Source organism: Lissotriton vulgaris, chromosome 4_1 (genome assembly GCF_964263255.1).
Source record: "Lissotriton vulgaris chromosome 4_1, aLisVul1.2, whole genome shotgun sequence".
NCBI classification, from domain to species: domain Eukaryota; kingdom Metazoa; phylum Chordata; class Amphibia; order Caudata; family Salamandridae; genus Lissotriton; species Lissotriton vulgaris.
In genome coordinates, this window is record NC_141691.1 from 1890412179 (window position 1) to 1890427348 (window position 15170).

Sequence of the window (15170 nt, forward strand, 5' to 3'; positions counted from 1 at the left end):
ATCTTAATTCTCTCAGGAGGACACCTGCTAGCTGTGCATGTTTTGCAGTTAGGTAAGTCATGTGTGGCTTCCATTCCATCCTAGATCCCAGTGTAATGCCCAAGTAACTAAAGCAATCTGTCTGTTCTAAAAGCTCATCATTCATAAAAACTGTGCCCCTCACTTTCTTGTGTCTATGCATTACCATGAATTTAGTTTTAGACACATTTATGATTAAACCATGGTCTTTGCAAAAAGCCTCAAAACAGCCAATTGCTTTTTGAAGCCCTTCTTGCGTTTTGGAGATTAGAAGGGTGTTGTCTGCAAACATTAACAGGGGTATAAGGATGCCATTTTGTTTGGGTGCATCTGTATGAACCTCCCTGTAGTATTCAATAACCCTGTTTATGTATAGCGTAAACAGAGTTGGTGCTAAGACGCACCCTTGTCTGACTCCCCTTTCTGTGTTGAATTTATCAGTGACCTGGCCCTGGTTGCCCCACCTAACCTGTGCATAGTTGTTTTTGTGGAATTTAATTAGGAAGGTGAGGAGTTCTTGTGGCATACCTTGATCGTGAAGCACTCGCCACAGCCTTGAGCGTGGAACTAGATCGAATGCCGATTTCAAATCGACAAAGGCTGCTTAAAGGGTGCCTCCCCCAAGGATAACCCACTTCCAATATATATTAGAAAATCTAAAAAATTGATCCACAGTGCTGGTAAAGGGGCGAAAGCCTGCCTGTAGTGCGGACATGACCCCAGAATCGTCAACCCAATTCTGGATCCTGTGTAATACAAGCCTTGCCACCACCTTCTGAATGCATGCAATTAGGCTGATTGGCCTGTAATTCGCAGGGTCTGCACGATCCCCTTTTTTGAAAATTGAGATAATTTCGGCTCCCCTCCAGACGTCTGGTATCGGGGAGCCCCTGGAAATTGCATTTACCAACAGCTCTATATACGGCACCCATACCTCTCTACAATGGAGAAAAAGATCTGCCGGAATCATATCCGGACCCAGGGCTCTTCCTCTCGGGATGGTGTTTAAGGCGTGTTCAATGTCACTCCGACTGAACACTAACGGAGTGGTGGCTACATAATTTGTGATAGGATCCAAACTTTCCCCATTCACCCGAACAGGGTTTGCAAACTGAGATTTAAAGTATGATACCCATCGTTCGGGTGGGACGGAGTTTTCTGGCTGTGATCTATAGGATCCCTTACCCCATTTCACTAAATTCCGGAATCCTGTCATATTTCTAGCCTTACATGCCTCATATAGCTCTTCCCAATATTTATTATCCCAGCATTTTTTGCTTCCTGCTGGGTCACTTTATAGTGACGCCTCGCATCACGTATTGAGAGGCTAGCTTTTGATCTCACAGCCAATGCTAGAGATTTATATGCAGTTCTGCAGCTTTTGCCATACCATGATTCTTGTTTCCTTCTACTTTTACGAGGAGGTTCACTTTTTTGCTTTATAAAAAATTTGCTAAGATTTAAAAAGAGAGTTGTGTGAATGGGGACCACCCTGGTCATATAGTCATTACTAGACATGCAACACTGTAACTCACTGGTTGCACTAGACACCATTTCTTCCATTTCTGGAATGCATTGGCAGTTGTCCATGCATTCCGCCCATTTTAACCTTCTTGTATCATTTGCAAGGACTATGTCATTGGATGTATCTATATCAGGAACTCCCATTTTTAAAAAAAGCTGAAACTCTAAACTAAGAGGGTTGTGGTCGCTCTCAATTCTTTTAATGATGTTCATGTCCCGGATGGCTGACCAAAATTCCAGATTGACGAGAATGTAGTCAATCCTACTTGAGCGAATACCATTGTTAAAAGTTGGACTTCCGTCCTTGTCCCCTTTAGTTCTACCATTCACTGCTCTTAATCCGTACTCAAGACTAAAAGTCTTGAGCTGTATAGCTGCTTGGGTCCACTTCTTTATAGGTGGTATATTTAGTGGAGGAATTTGCCAGCTATCATCCTCTGCCTCTGTAAGGTCAATATCAAATTGGTCCAGCGGCTCGAAGGAGCAATTAAAGTCTCCTCCTATCATTATATTCGCTTTTCCCCTGTATAATTTTAAACACTGTCCCAATTGTTTAACTGTCTCGGAGGATTTACCTCCCGGATTAACCCTTGCATATACATCGAATACTGTTAGGTCCCCAAACTCAGGCGAATGGAGCTTAACAATTAGAATGTCCTTAGAATTGGAATCTAAATACGCCGTAGTGTACCTGGCATCCTGTTTTACCCAAGTGGTCAGGCCCCCCATTGGCCTTCTCTTCTGCGTTTGGATCACGGGTATGGAAAAATTTAGGTAACTCGGGCGATGGTAAGATTCCATTGCCCAAGTTTCCTGCATGATGATTATACTATAGTTGTCGATAAAGTTTAACCAATCATGGGAAGCTATCTTATTCCTAAGACCAGCTATGTTCCAGGACACTAGATAGTGGCCAGCCTGGTCTTTTCCCAAATCTCTAGGGGCCAGGTCAGTCTGTGCTTGTACATCCCATTGAGAAACTGGATTCCGAAAAGTATTGCTAGGTTCGGTGGGGATATTGCTCTGTGAACTAATTTTTAATCCTGTATCTACCTCTGCTAACCGTATAGGTGGGTATGTTCTAATCTTATCTTGTGATTCCACAGAAGTTCCCCCCAATACTGTCAATTTTGGAACAGTGTTCACACTGGTGGATTTGGCATGTACTGATTCGTTGAGAATGTGACTAAGTGTATTTTCCTGCCCCAAAAACTGGTGTGATGTAAAATACAAAGTAATATCTTCTGAAACCCCATGGGCTGCATCATCTGAATTAGTGGCAGGGAATTGGCCGCTCATGCCCCACCTAGACTGTAAACTTCAGTCGCAGTCATCCATTCCATTAAAGACATCAAATCTGTTGAATGTCTCCAAGGGAGTAAAGGGCCTCAGGTGGTCCATACTTCTGTTAAGATTTGTATTAACACTGAAAGGTACAGTATTCCACCCATAAGGATCTGGTACCGGCATTTGGTATTGTGTATGTCACAAGTGCCCGGTATTAAATGGGGTTGGAAAAAATGTATGAATGTTTGTTTGTCTACTTGTATGTTTCGGGGCAAACACCAGGGATCTGGGATAGAAGTAGGTCAGGGGGCGGGGGATAATGCTGTTGTTACCATTCTCTACAGGCCAGTTTAGTATGTGGTTGACCACACGCGAATCTCTAAAGTTGACTACAACTACATCTCCCTCAGTATCCTTGCTTCTACTGCCCAACCATGGTAGTCGGCGAACATGGACTATTTCACCATTGATGTTGCTTGTGATTGGTATATATAATCTGAGCCAATGCATAATTTTATTCTTAAACTGAGCAAATCCTTCCTTTTTATTCTCTGCCAGTACAGGAACCCCTGTAAGAACAACCACATATGGCACAGCTTCTGGTGGGAGCTCTGCTAATGGACCCCTATTCTTTGGAACTCCTGTGTGTCTTATGCCTCTCCTTTCTTCATGTATTTTCCCCACAAGTACCTTTTCCAGATCTCTCGTGATGTTACTCGTAGGAATTGCGGCTGTTTTTTTTGTCTGTTTTAGGGGAGATGACTTATTTTGGATGGAGCTTGCTATTTTGGGAGGTTTTGGTTTAACACTATTAGGTTTGAGTGAAACTTTCGGGGCATTTGACGTAGCTAGTGTAACCGGGATTAAAGGCGGCACTGCCTCACTCACTGAAACCTCAGATAAGTTGTCCTTCCTCCTTATACCCAGCTCCATTCCCTCAAGACGCTTCTCCACTATTTTTAACCTTTCTATAATGGGTAAAATAAAAGATCTAATTAAATGTTCCATGCTGTCTAGTGAAACACTAGTATATGCTGGTTACAGTATGGATTCTGCGAGGGCGTCAGTGGGGACACTAATGCTGATGTCCATTCCAGTGTGCGAAGGTGTTGGTTGAGTTGTCAAATTTATCGATCTATCTTCTACAACTACTGCGGCCTGCTCAACTGTAATACCAGGCTTGTGAGACTTGCCAAAATCTGAGTGGCTAATCTTAGGTTTTTGCATTGCCCCCTCTTTTCGACTTCTTTTGCTGGGTGGAGGACCTTGGATCTTAGGCATGATTAGTCTTTTTTTCTTGCTACGTTTAGTTTTGTCAGATGGACGATTTGTTATGATCGAATCCTTTGTTAGACTAACAGGACTGGTAAGGGGAATAGGACTCAGGGTCTGCCCCGTAGAGGCACGCGGTGTAGGGGTACAGTCTCGTAACAAAAGCGGAACGCTCTCTGGCAAGGTGATATCTTCAGTTCCACTGAGATTACCTCCATTAGGAAGAGGAACATTCCGCATGGAATCTGTGACAGTTTTATGTTTCATATTTTCTACCGAGCGACGACGCTCCGCCCTTCGTTCTGCTAGCGTGGTCTCCTTTTCTAGGTCATTAAGGACCTTAGTAAAATAATTGTTCAGAGTACCCTTTAACGGCAGCCCCCCGCCTTGTCTATAATAACCTTTTCGGGGCTTATACCTGTGGCAGGTGGCAGTAGCAGACATTTCTTCAATGGAGGGGTTGGAGGTAAGAAGGAAGAGAGTGGGCCGGACCCGGCCTCAGACGGCCCGCCCTTTTCCCGGGCTTAGCCCGGCATCCCGCGTAGCGGAGTAGCACGCTGATGAAATATGGCGTGTGACGGCAAGGGGGGCAGGGCTATCAGGGGGCGTTGACCAGCTAGTACGGTCACGCAGAGACTCTGGGTCTTCCAAGTCCCTGGGACGCTCCGCACCTGATGCCGTTGGCCTTCCCCTCTAGCGCCTGGTTAGTAATAGCGCCTTCACAATCCTCCGAAGCGGCGCCCGCGGAGCGGGTGCGGCGAGGCGCTGCAACAGTCACCAGGGCTCAGCAACAATCAGCAATCAGCAAGGGTATCCGGTGAGTAGAAGAGGCGTCACAGATCTTAAATCCACACAAAGTCGGATTTCATCACAATTCTTTTTAAGTGCACAGACTATTGGAGAAACCCATAGGGCCGAATCAACTTGTTCAATAACTCCATCAGAACACAGTTGTAGAAGGTTTGCTTTGAGTTTGTCTCTGATACTTAACGGGACATGCCTGACTTTATGAATAACTGGGACTGCATCAGGTTTCAGTATGATCTTATGTTGAAAACCTTTAACAGAGCCTAAATTATCACTAAAGACATCTTTATGTTTGTCTAAAATTGCTTCTACATAAAGCTCTTCTGAAAGCAAAGAATTAACGTTAATGTCATTGTCTAAAGAAATGGGATTATGTGTTCCTGGTCTCAAAATCCTGCGGAATTTACCCTGATCTCGCCATCCCAACATGTTATATCCCTTCTTGGCTACATAGATTTTAGAATTGATAACTCAATCTTGAAAATTAAGATCATCAGTGAAATAGCCCATCATATCAGTTTCATGGCCACCAAAGGCCACAGTGCGAATATCAGGCGGAAGTAATTTGGTTTCTTACCATTCTTTACAGAAAAACGTATCCAACAGGATGGTTACTGGCAAACCAGAATCAACAGTAACTTTGGTACAAATATCATCAATTTTAATATCACAAAAAGGATCACCTGTATTAGATTCATCTGTCAGATCCAACATATCTACTGAAAGTAGAATTTTATTAACTGTGGAGTGAAGTGTATGAGATTTTTCAGACTCTACAGAATCTACACACATTACTTTAGATTTAAACTTACATGCAGAAGTAAGATGTCCCATTTTCTTACAATTGGAACATTGTTTGTTGATAGCAGGACAGTTTGGAGCATTAGCTAAATGGGATTTTAACCCACACCTGAAACATTGAAGGGTTTTGTCAGATTTTTTCCAATCTTGCCTAGAATTTGAAAGTTTAGTACGTTGGGAAACAACTTGGGAAGTTTGAGCAGAGATTTTATTTACAGATTCAGTGGTGGCATTTTTTATATTGCCTAATTCTTTAGAGGCAGCAACCGATCTTTCAATACCCCTCGCAATTTCTAAAGTTTCAATGAGTGAAGGATTTCTGCAACACAAAATCCTCTCCTGTACCTTGTTGCTAAAACAATATACAACAATTTTATCCCTCAAATATTGTTCGATAGAACCCTCAAATGCACATGAGGAAGCAAGCACTCTGAGTTCCGCTAAAAAATTATCAACAGACTCATGCTCACGTTGTTTACGTGTGTAAAATGTTTGCCTCTCCACATTATACAAGGCTCGTCTTTAAAATGTTTTTCAAGACGCAGAACCGCTTCAGTAAATTCATTCCTATCATCCGAAGGGAGGTTGGTGATCAAATATTCTCTGACCTTCATTGACAAGACAATTATATAACATTGCGTTTTTCCTTACAGGAGAAAACATTACACCATCAATGGCAATAATGTAGCTATTGAATGATTTATACCATTGAGCCCATTTTATTTCGGGTGTACCAGGTTCAGGAAGAAAAGGAGAAGGCAGTACTGCTGTTTGAACGGCCATGGTTAAAGAATATCAAATATTAAAATATATACATATATATATATATATATATATATATATATATATATATATATATATATATATATATATATATATAAAGGGATACTTATAGACAAACAATTAAGTCAAATACCATAGAACAATGGTGAAGAATCATCAATTAGTCAAATCAAGAATGGATTAAAACATTAAATTTCTAACAAATATATTAAAACATGTGTAATGTTATCTTCAAGATACTATAAAATGTAAGTATCAGTGTGCAGTATCACCACACAGCTCAATAAACAAAGTGTGAATTAAAAGTCTGATGAAATTGAAGAAATTCTTAAAAGTAACCTTTTGTTCAAGTGTGCGTGTCACTGTTGTTCGCTGTAACACGCTCAATCAACATCCAGAGCTAATCTAAATGCAGGCTGAAAGTGTGCGTATCACTGATTGTATACGCGAAAGAAATAAGTCACGAAATCCGATGAAGGGGAATCCAAAATGGCTGACACGTACCACGTAGCAAAGGTCATGACGCGATGAAGTCCAACGTCGTCAAACTACGGGAGCCTTGAATGTTAAGTCCATTGTCCAGGATCGCATTCTGGGAAACAGTGGAGGTTTTATCTTCGTCTCACCGGCACGCAGACAGTTTGAAAGATGCCGGCTCGCGGTGAGTTTCCGTTCACCAGAACAGTTGTAAGCAAGCTTGCGGTGAATTTTGAAAAATGCATTGCTTTGAGCAGGGTTTTAGCTATCATTATATTTGAAAATAAAATAGATGAAAGACGATATTTCTCATATCACTCATTCACTGGATGAATAAGATCAATAACAAATTTCAATTAATCCATTGATGAATCCAAATAGTAGTCAAACAGTTAAAATACAGCATACTTGAAAACTGTATTAAAATTGAGGCACATAATAAGTGTAAAAATAAATAAAATTGCTCGATCTAAGCAACGTTATCAGCAAGAAAAGTCTAGTCAAATAGTACCAAGTACAGTGGCAAATGAAATACTTGGATGACAACAATTATTAAAAACATCGGTGCGGTACGATTTACCGCCCGGTGCTGACCCCTAATGGAAATGGGTGTGGTCATGACGGAACGGTTCCGTCATGAGCATCGAAAGGGTTAACTTGCTAAACGAAAGATCTTCAGCGAAAATAAAATTGAAAACATATGTGCTCAATTAATTATGAAGTCATTGAAAAGATTCATTAAATTTAAGTCGAATTATCAGCAAAAGATATTCATATAGTCAATGAAATGTCAAGGTGAGAGTTGAAAATAGTTGAAAGGCAGTAATTATTTTGCCAATTCAAAGCACAATATCTTCAGCGAAGATATTTAAATTTCACATACCGTTTTTCAGTTGAAATGTGGGCAAGATGACACAAAGTTCTGTAGGATCATAAAAGTTTCAAAAATAAAAGATGGTGAGTCCGTGAGATGTTGTCTTCTCCACCTCGTTGCTAAATTTATGTTGTATCCAATGTAAAGAAGTTCAAGATATCCAAAATAAAGTTGAAAGAAGTTTTATTCTTATAAGAAGAACAACACCTAAGATCCAAAAGGTGTCTCTCTTGGTCAGCCTCCACTTAATAACTGAATACACAGGCTTCCAAGATACCAATATTTTATGCTGCTAGGTAATAGACAATACGAAAAAATGCATGTTTGACTGTACACTTTTAATACACATACAAATAAATATAAGTAAAATACAACAGTACCCCACCCACACTCCATTCCAGTCAGGCTCAAATTGCACCTAGGTCCCGGTCTACCACGACCATTGACTATCACTGGCACTGTGTGCATTCTGGCACAATTTCTACTTCAAAATTAAAAAATGTATATCTCGGTTTCCTGTTATTGGATTTTTATTATTATGGTGTTATTTTGTTTATTAACCCCTCCCATGCTCATGATGGAGCCGCTCCGTCATGAGCATCGGCTGAGCTGTGCTCATGACGGAGCGGTTCCGTCATGGCCCTGCCGCCGCGCCTGCGCGGCGCGTTCTATTAAGCGGGTGGGGCCATGACGGAACCGCTCTGTCATGAGCACAGCGCAACCGCGGCTCATGATGGAGCGGCTCCGTCACGAGCATGCGAGCGCCGCTCGGGCTCCCCCCCCTTAGTGCTGCGGCGGAATTGCCGCAGCAGCGAAGGGGTTAAATTTCACTCTGTTTTTCTAATTCGGTTTGGACTGTTTATTACTGTTTAGGATACTGCATACATCATTTACACCTTGCCCCAAGTTAAATCTTTGTGCTCTGTGACATAGCTACCAGGGAGTTAAGCTCAAGTTAATTTAGTGACCTTTACTGTTCACCCTGACAAGAGTACGGACTATTGCTTGAGATGGGTAGTCACCCACCCTAAATAATAATCCAGTTTATTACAAATATATTAAGAAATACACTAATCCACATCGGACAATAAATAAATACCATGCTGAGCACTGAACCTTTACAAAGTAAAACAAAACAATGTAAGCTAACTATGGGCAAAAAGCAAACATATCATAAAAGAAGAAATGAACAGCAGCCTTAGAATCCTAAGTAAAGGCTGATAAATAAACAAGCATTTGCAATGCAATAGGTCTCGCAGCATTAAAGTTTGAGTTACTGGCATTGTAAATGACAATGCTTTGCATTATTTTTTATTTTATTTGCAATTGGTAGATAAACATTGTTTGTGAGTAGTTAGCTGTTGATTATGCTAAGCTAAGTTGGCAGTAATATAGAGTGCTAGTCTTGCTTGTTATAAGCATGCTGATTTAAAGCGCTCTGATACCTGCGGGTAAAGTTTGCACACTATAGGTGCACTCTGATGAGGGTAGGTCGGTAAACTAGATTTCCTACAAGTTGCCTGAGCAACCAGCAGGTCACAGGCCGAGATCCAGGGTTGGCGGGCTAAAGCCCTCATGTGCATCACGGCATACATTGGATGTGACGGCCTACTGATTGATTCGGTATTCTTGCCGTTTTGGCTGAGGATTTTTGCAACGTATTTTAATGTGTTTTCGCTTCACATAATGAGCATGAACGAATGTGAATGAAGCCACATATGCTAATCTTACTTTGTCATTAAAATATATGTTTACATCATCGATCTCATCATCAACATTCCCCTGTAGGGCCACAAAATGCTGACATTTTTGCCACATAATGCACATGTGCTCCCGCCTCTCAAGAGATCCGATGACAAACCTTTTCTAATGCTTTCAACACACTACAATATGTTTTTGGATTCAGCAGATGCAAGTTCAAAACAGAACCATCGACATATCAACGAAACCTATGGTGTATATATGCACCTGTACTGCTAACCCCATGGGCTTCTTTGCACCTGGTGGGCACCACTCTCCCGAGCTAATAGGATATCAGGGAGAAGAATGCAGCTGCACCGCCATATTGTGGGAATGAGCTGTCCAGTGTACATATAGCCTCTGATAATGCAGGCATGCACTCGAACACACTTCCTATCATGTTCAACCGATTCACAACTGCAGTCATGCCAGCTAAATATTAGCGCTAAGCATATACCACTTAAATATGTATGGTATGTGCAGTTGATGTAAGCATATACCACTTAAATATGTATGGTATGTGCAGCTGATGTAAGCATATACCACTTAAATATGTATGGTATGTGCAGTTGATGTATAGCAGGGTGTGCCCATACCCCTATAATCTAATTGGTCTGGCGCTTGTGGGAGTTGGACGTAGTGGCGTTATATTAAAAATGTATTTTACGCATGTGTTTTATGTTGGAGTGAACAGCCGGGCACGTGCTTGGAGAGAAAGCTCGTGTTGCCAGCCCCAGGCGCCCACAAACTACCCGCTGCTCTGGGGTCCTCTGCATAAAGGGGGGAGGGGCACCTTTCACAGCACACACTGACAGAAGCTCCCCGAGTGCCCACGTGCCGAAAGTAGCCCCACGTATATACATAGACGCGCCTGTTTATTTCCTCAAACTTGCCGCCCGGCTGGGGGAGCTGCGAGCCCGTCCCAAGCAAAAGAGTAGTTTCAGCTGATGTGCTGCGTATAGGTGCTCATCCCTAAGTCCTCGATTTGGACTCAGTGAGAAATTCAGAACCCTTTTCAGGTTTGTCTTAAATCATCTCGATCTGTATACAACCGAAATTGGACGGTGGGATCATTTTAACAGGGTCGCAGGCACGCTTTGTCCACGTGCCCCTCTGCGGTTCCCTTATAGACGGCGCCCTCTCACTGAAACATCCACATGTGTTGCCAAACACTGTTCATATCTCTGACATTTAAGTCGTATTAAGAAGCACTCCTACTCCCGCTGGTGAAAGGCGGACAGCAAGACTTTTAGCCACTAACCTTGACATTTTATTTATTTTGTTCATTTTTCAGTTTTTATTTTTTAGTAATATCTTTTTTAGACGCCAATATACTATAAACATTTTTATAACCAATTATGGTTGCCAAAATTACTAGAATTGCTTTCAAAATCCTTCCTCCCTAAAATAGTCGCCGCTAATAAATATATCAGAAGGTAGATGCAATACTGATGCAATTTCTTCCACGTAGGTGTTCGCCTGTGTGGTTATGCACGTCCCCGCTGCATCACAGGGTACACAGCCCCACAGAGGGTGCCTGAGCTCCGTGGCACGGTGTACAGATCTGTCGACCTTGCAACGATTCCCTCCGCGCGCCCTTCGGTGTAAAACGCACTTACCAAGGACAGGAAGAATGTCACGGTTGACGTGTTTGTCTGCTCCCCTCGTGTTTTGACGGTAGAGGTGGAGGATGGGCAGGCGCTGTGCACACGGTCTGCTGGATAACCTGCCTTACAGGTAGCATCATTTGAGAACGGATGCTACCCGAGGCAGTCTGCACAGGCATGAAGCACTAGAGGAAACCAGCGATTAACAACGTTTGCAAAGAACGAGAAGAGTGAACGAGCCCGACCTGCAGCGCGAGAGCGTGAGACTAACCCGAATCTGCGGCGCGAGGAGCACAGCGCACGAGGCAGGCACATAGTGCCCGAGCTGCGCACGAGAGAGACCCAGTGAGCACAACCTGCAGCGTGGAGCTCGCCGAGCAAGAGCGGACAGGGCACCATCATGGCAGAGGAAGATTCCGGCGCGCCTTGGGATTGGGTCACGCGTGTGAGCTGTCTACGTTACAAGCTCACGCGCGCGACCCAATCCGAAGGCGCGCGTCGGAATCTGCCTCTGCCATTGACAATGCTGCGCGCATGGCCAGCTCTTGTCTCCACTCGTTGTCGGCTGAGCCGACAGCTATAGTTCTCGCGGCGAGAGAGCGCTTTCGCCAGGGCGAGACCTAAAAAGGGCCTCTTGTTGCCCACAATCCTGTTCAAACAGTACGTTTACTCTCTGGGTTAATATTATGGCTTTGAAATCTCTTCAAATGTATAAATCTCAGGAGCTCAGCTTAAAAGAGCAGGAAAAGCTTTTAACCTATAAAAGTTCTCAACTGATGGGATCGTCTAATAAGCCATTTCGTCCTATTTACTGTGGGACAATAGTGCAAACAGATACTGAAAAAAGCAGAGGTAAAATAGCCTCTTTTAAAGGCATTTTTAAAACATTATCTGTAAAGTGAAAAGTTAAAAAATGCTTTTAGAGCAGAAAGGAACCTTTTAAAATAAAATGTGGCTAGGGCCAGCCTGCAACTGAGAATTATTGTAAAGGTTTGGATCCAGGAAGGATAGATAGCTGGAGTCATATAGAACAATGTTGGAACCTGGGATGTCAGGTCACCTAGGGTAGTCTGGCCTAGGGTAAGACACAAATACTAGAGGCACATGTGCGAAGGTTGCAAACCACCCAGCAGTAAATCCACGCAATAACACACAAAAAGGACACTACATCAAAGTATGGAAAAATACGAACTTGTTTATAAAAATAATATTTGCTTTCTTGACTTTTAAAATCACAGCTCAGTATTGTACATTTTATCCTGTAAATATTCTTAGACTTTCAAAGTTGCTAAACCATCACCTTAAACAGTTTTCCTTTTAGAGTTAACAGCTCAATACGGTTTGGTCATGAGATTATTACAAATCCTTTTGCAGTTGCTAAACTATAATACTGCTCAACATCAATTCTACATTACATTTGACTTCAAGGTTTGATGAGACTCAACTTCTGTGAAGTGCTCTATAACTCTCCCTCTAAACCACTCTAACTACCACAATGCGACACAACCACAGAAAGGTTTCAGTTGTACAGGAATGTGCATCAGCAGCCCCTTTTAGATACCTATTCTCCTACTTAACTAGCAGGTACCCTTAGAACAGCATCATTGGCCACTGCCTAATCCCTCAGTATCTACTTCCAAACCTAGACTGGCTCCTCTGAAGAAATGGCCTGCGATAAGCAATGAGCCAGTCTGGGTATTCCAGGTAAACAACTGTCAGTGTAGCCCCTGTCAGAGATTCCTTATGGGCACTGTACACTTTAGGTCAGATTCCCAGCTAAAGTGCTGGCTAAGCCTCACTTCCCCTTTTGAATCACCTCCTTACTTGTAGTCAATTAGTTGGTTGGAATCTTGAGTCACCAGAGGCAGGGCAAAGGAGCCCAACGCTGGAAAGGATCACCAGCTTCCAGGGCCCCTCAGCTTCCCCCTCCTGCTCGAGCCAGCTCCTCCGTGTGGCTTCCGAGCAAGGAAAGGAAGTTTCCGTGATTCCTTCGAGCCGCTGCTGGGCTCCTTAACTCTCCCCTCCCGCTCGCGCCAATTCCTCCGTGAGGCGCTCAAGCGGGGGGAGAGACGATTCAACACTCTTCAGCCGCTGCTGGGCTCTCGGCGTTTCCCCGCCTGGTCCCGCCTCCGCCTTCCTGAAGGGAAGCGGCGCGACCGGGCATGCGCGAGCGAGCAGCGGCTTTGCTTGGAGTCTGCTCGGTTCTGCCTCCTCCGGTCCCGCCCACAGCGCCGGCTGACGCGTTCTTTGTACCGGATCAGCGCGGACAGGGGACAGCTCAGGAAGGACGATCCTCTTCACGCAGTGACCGCCGCAGCCACCGGTCACAGAGCACACAGGCGGGCTGAACAAGCGGCCAGGGCACTATGTGGCACCTCGTGAAATACACGCTACCAGCCCCACTATAGTCACTTGGAGATCGCTTAAGCAAGGGCAGCCCCAGGTAACAGGGAAAAGGGGAAATAAGCTTGAGATTTATGGCAATTGACTCTTCTCCAGCTCACAGTCCTTATAGCCACTATAAAAGTATCCTGGAGTCTCTTCCTTCAAGTTCCTTTACTGGGCAGAGGACTGCGCTCCGCAGCGCTGCAGTCTCCTTCTCCTTTTGACACCCCCTGTATGGTTAGACTAGGGGCAAACTAGGCGCCCAGGGTCTCCAGTCATCCAACGCAGCAGGGCCAGGACAAATAACCCAAGGGAGGAAGGGTGGTGAATCAATAGGTCAAACCTCTGACTATCCTACCCCCACCTTAAGCTACAGCCTGTCCTCCAGCTGACTCTCTCTGGTTAGACAAAATGGCTGTCCAGCATTCCGCCTTTTATAGGCTGACCCTCAGGAGTCCAGAAGGGACCAGAAGGTTCTGGAACGCCCTATTCTACTCTATGGGACAGGTTCTGGGTTTGGCAGTTAGGGCACTTGGTAGCCACCATTTTGTGACTCCAACTATATTCCTGTCAGTAAAGGCCTCTAGGCCGGAGGTGAAAAACTGTGAGGGGGGAAAGAACACCTATCCCCTTGACCAACACCTAGATGTAAATGTAAATGTAAATGTATTGGCATTTATATAGCGCACTACTTACCCGTAGGGTCCCAAGGCGCTTCGACCGCTGCGAAACCCTTCCTGGCTTCCCTGAGAGATGGTCCCTTAATGGGTATCTCCAGGGTGAGACCAGGCATCCCCGGCGGTCTGGTGGGGCCGTTAGTGAAGATGAGGCAAGCTAATGCCCAGAGTTGCCGAGTGTGATCGCTGATCAGAGTGGGCACCGAGGCGAGAGAATTATCGAGTCCGCTGACCCTGGTCCAGAAACCTGCCGCGCCGGGAATCGAACCCTGGTCCCGGGCCGTCCTCTGCTCTCGGGTCTGCCGCCTCTAACCAGTGAGCCACACTACTTCACTAGAAAAAGCTAGTGGACACAAAAATTAATAAAGGTATGAGGGGCAAAAAGGGGACAAAATAAATAATAAATTGGAGGGACTACACAAAAAGCCAGACAGGTCTAACAAACAATATATATTCATAAGATGAGAAGACTTCAAACCCACTCCACGAGGTAACAGGTTATGCGGTCAAATTTTAAGATTTGTCCATGGTTTAATTAAGCATTCTCAAAGGGCTCATCTCTCATAGGGATTAGTCTGATTATCATTTTAACTTTCCTAATACCTGTGATCATCTGCAACAAAATATAGATATGACAAATCTACATATACAAAATAATTAATTAAAAATAATAATTACCTAAATTTCACCTGTATTTTCTGAACTAAATAACCATGTACGTATGTTACCAAAATAAAACATTATTCACAGAAGTACTTTATGAAAATGGAAAATACACATAAAACAGAAACTCATGCTCTGAATAATAACTAGCTTTATTACATGTGCAGTCAAGTGTTTGGCTCATAAGATACTACTATGCTTGTTGAGGTTCTGACCCTTCAAAGCTAACATTTTAAGGGTCTTGATAGAGGCTAA

General features: G+C 43.6%; 1 protein-coding gene across 3 annotated transcripts in view; it reads right to left on the reverse strand.

Annotated features, from left to right (window-relative positions):
- Positions 1–15170, reverse strand: part of ASAP1 (ArfGAP with SH3 domain, ankyrin repeat and PH domain 1) — a 1926573-nt gene that overhangs the window by 1310040 nt on the left and 601363 nt on the right. The window lies entirely within an intron of this gene.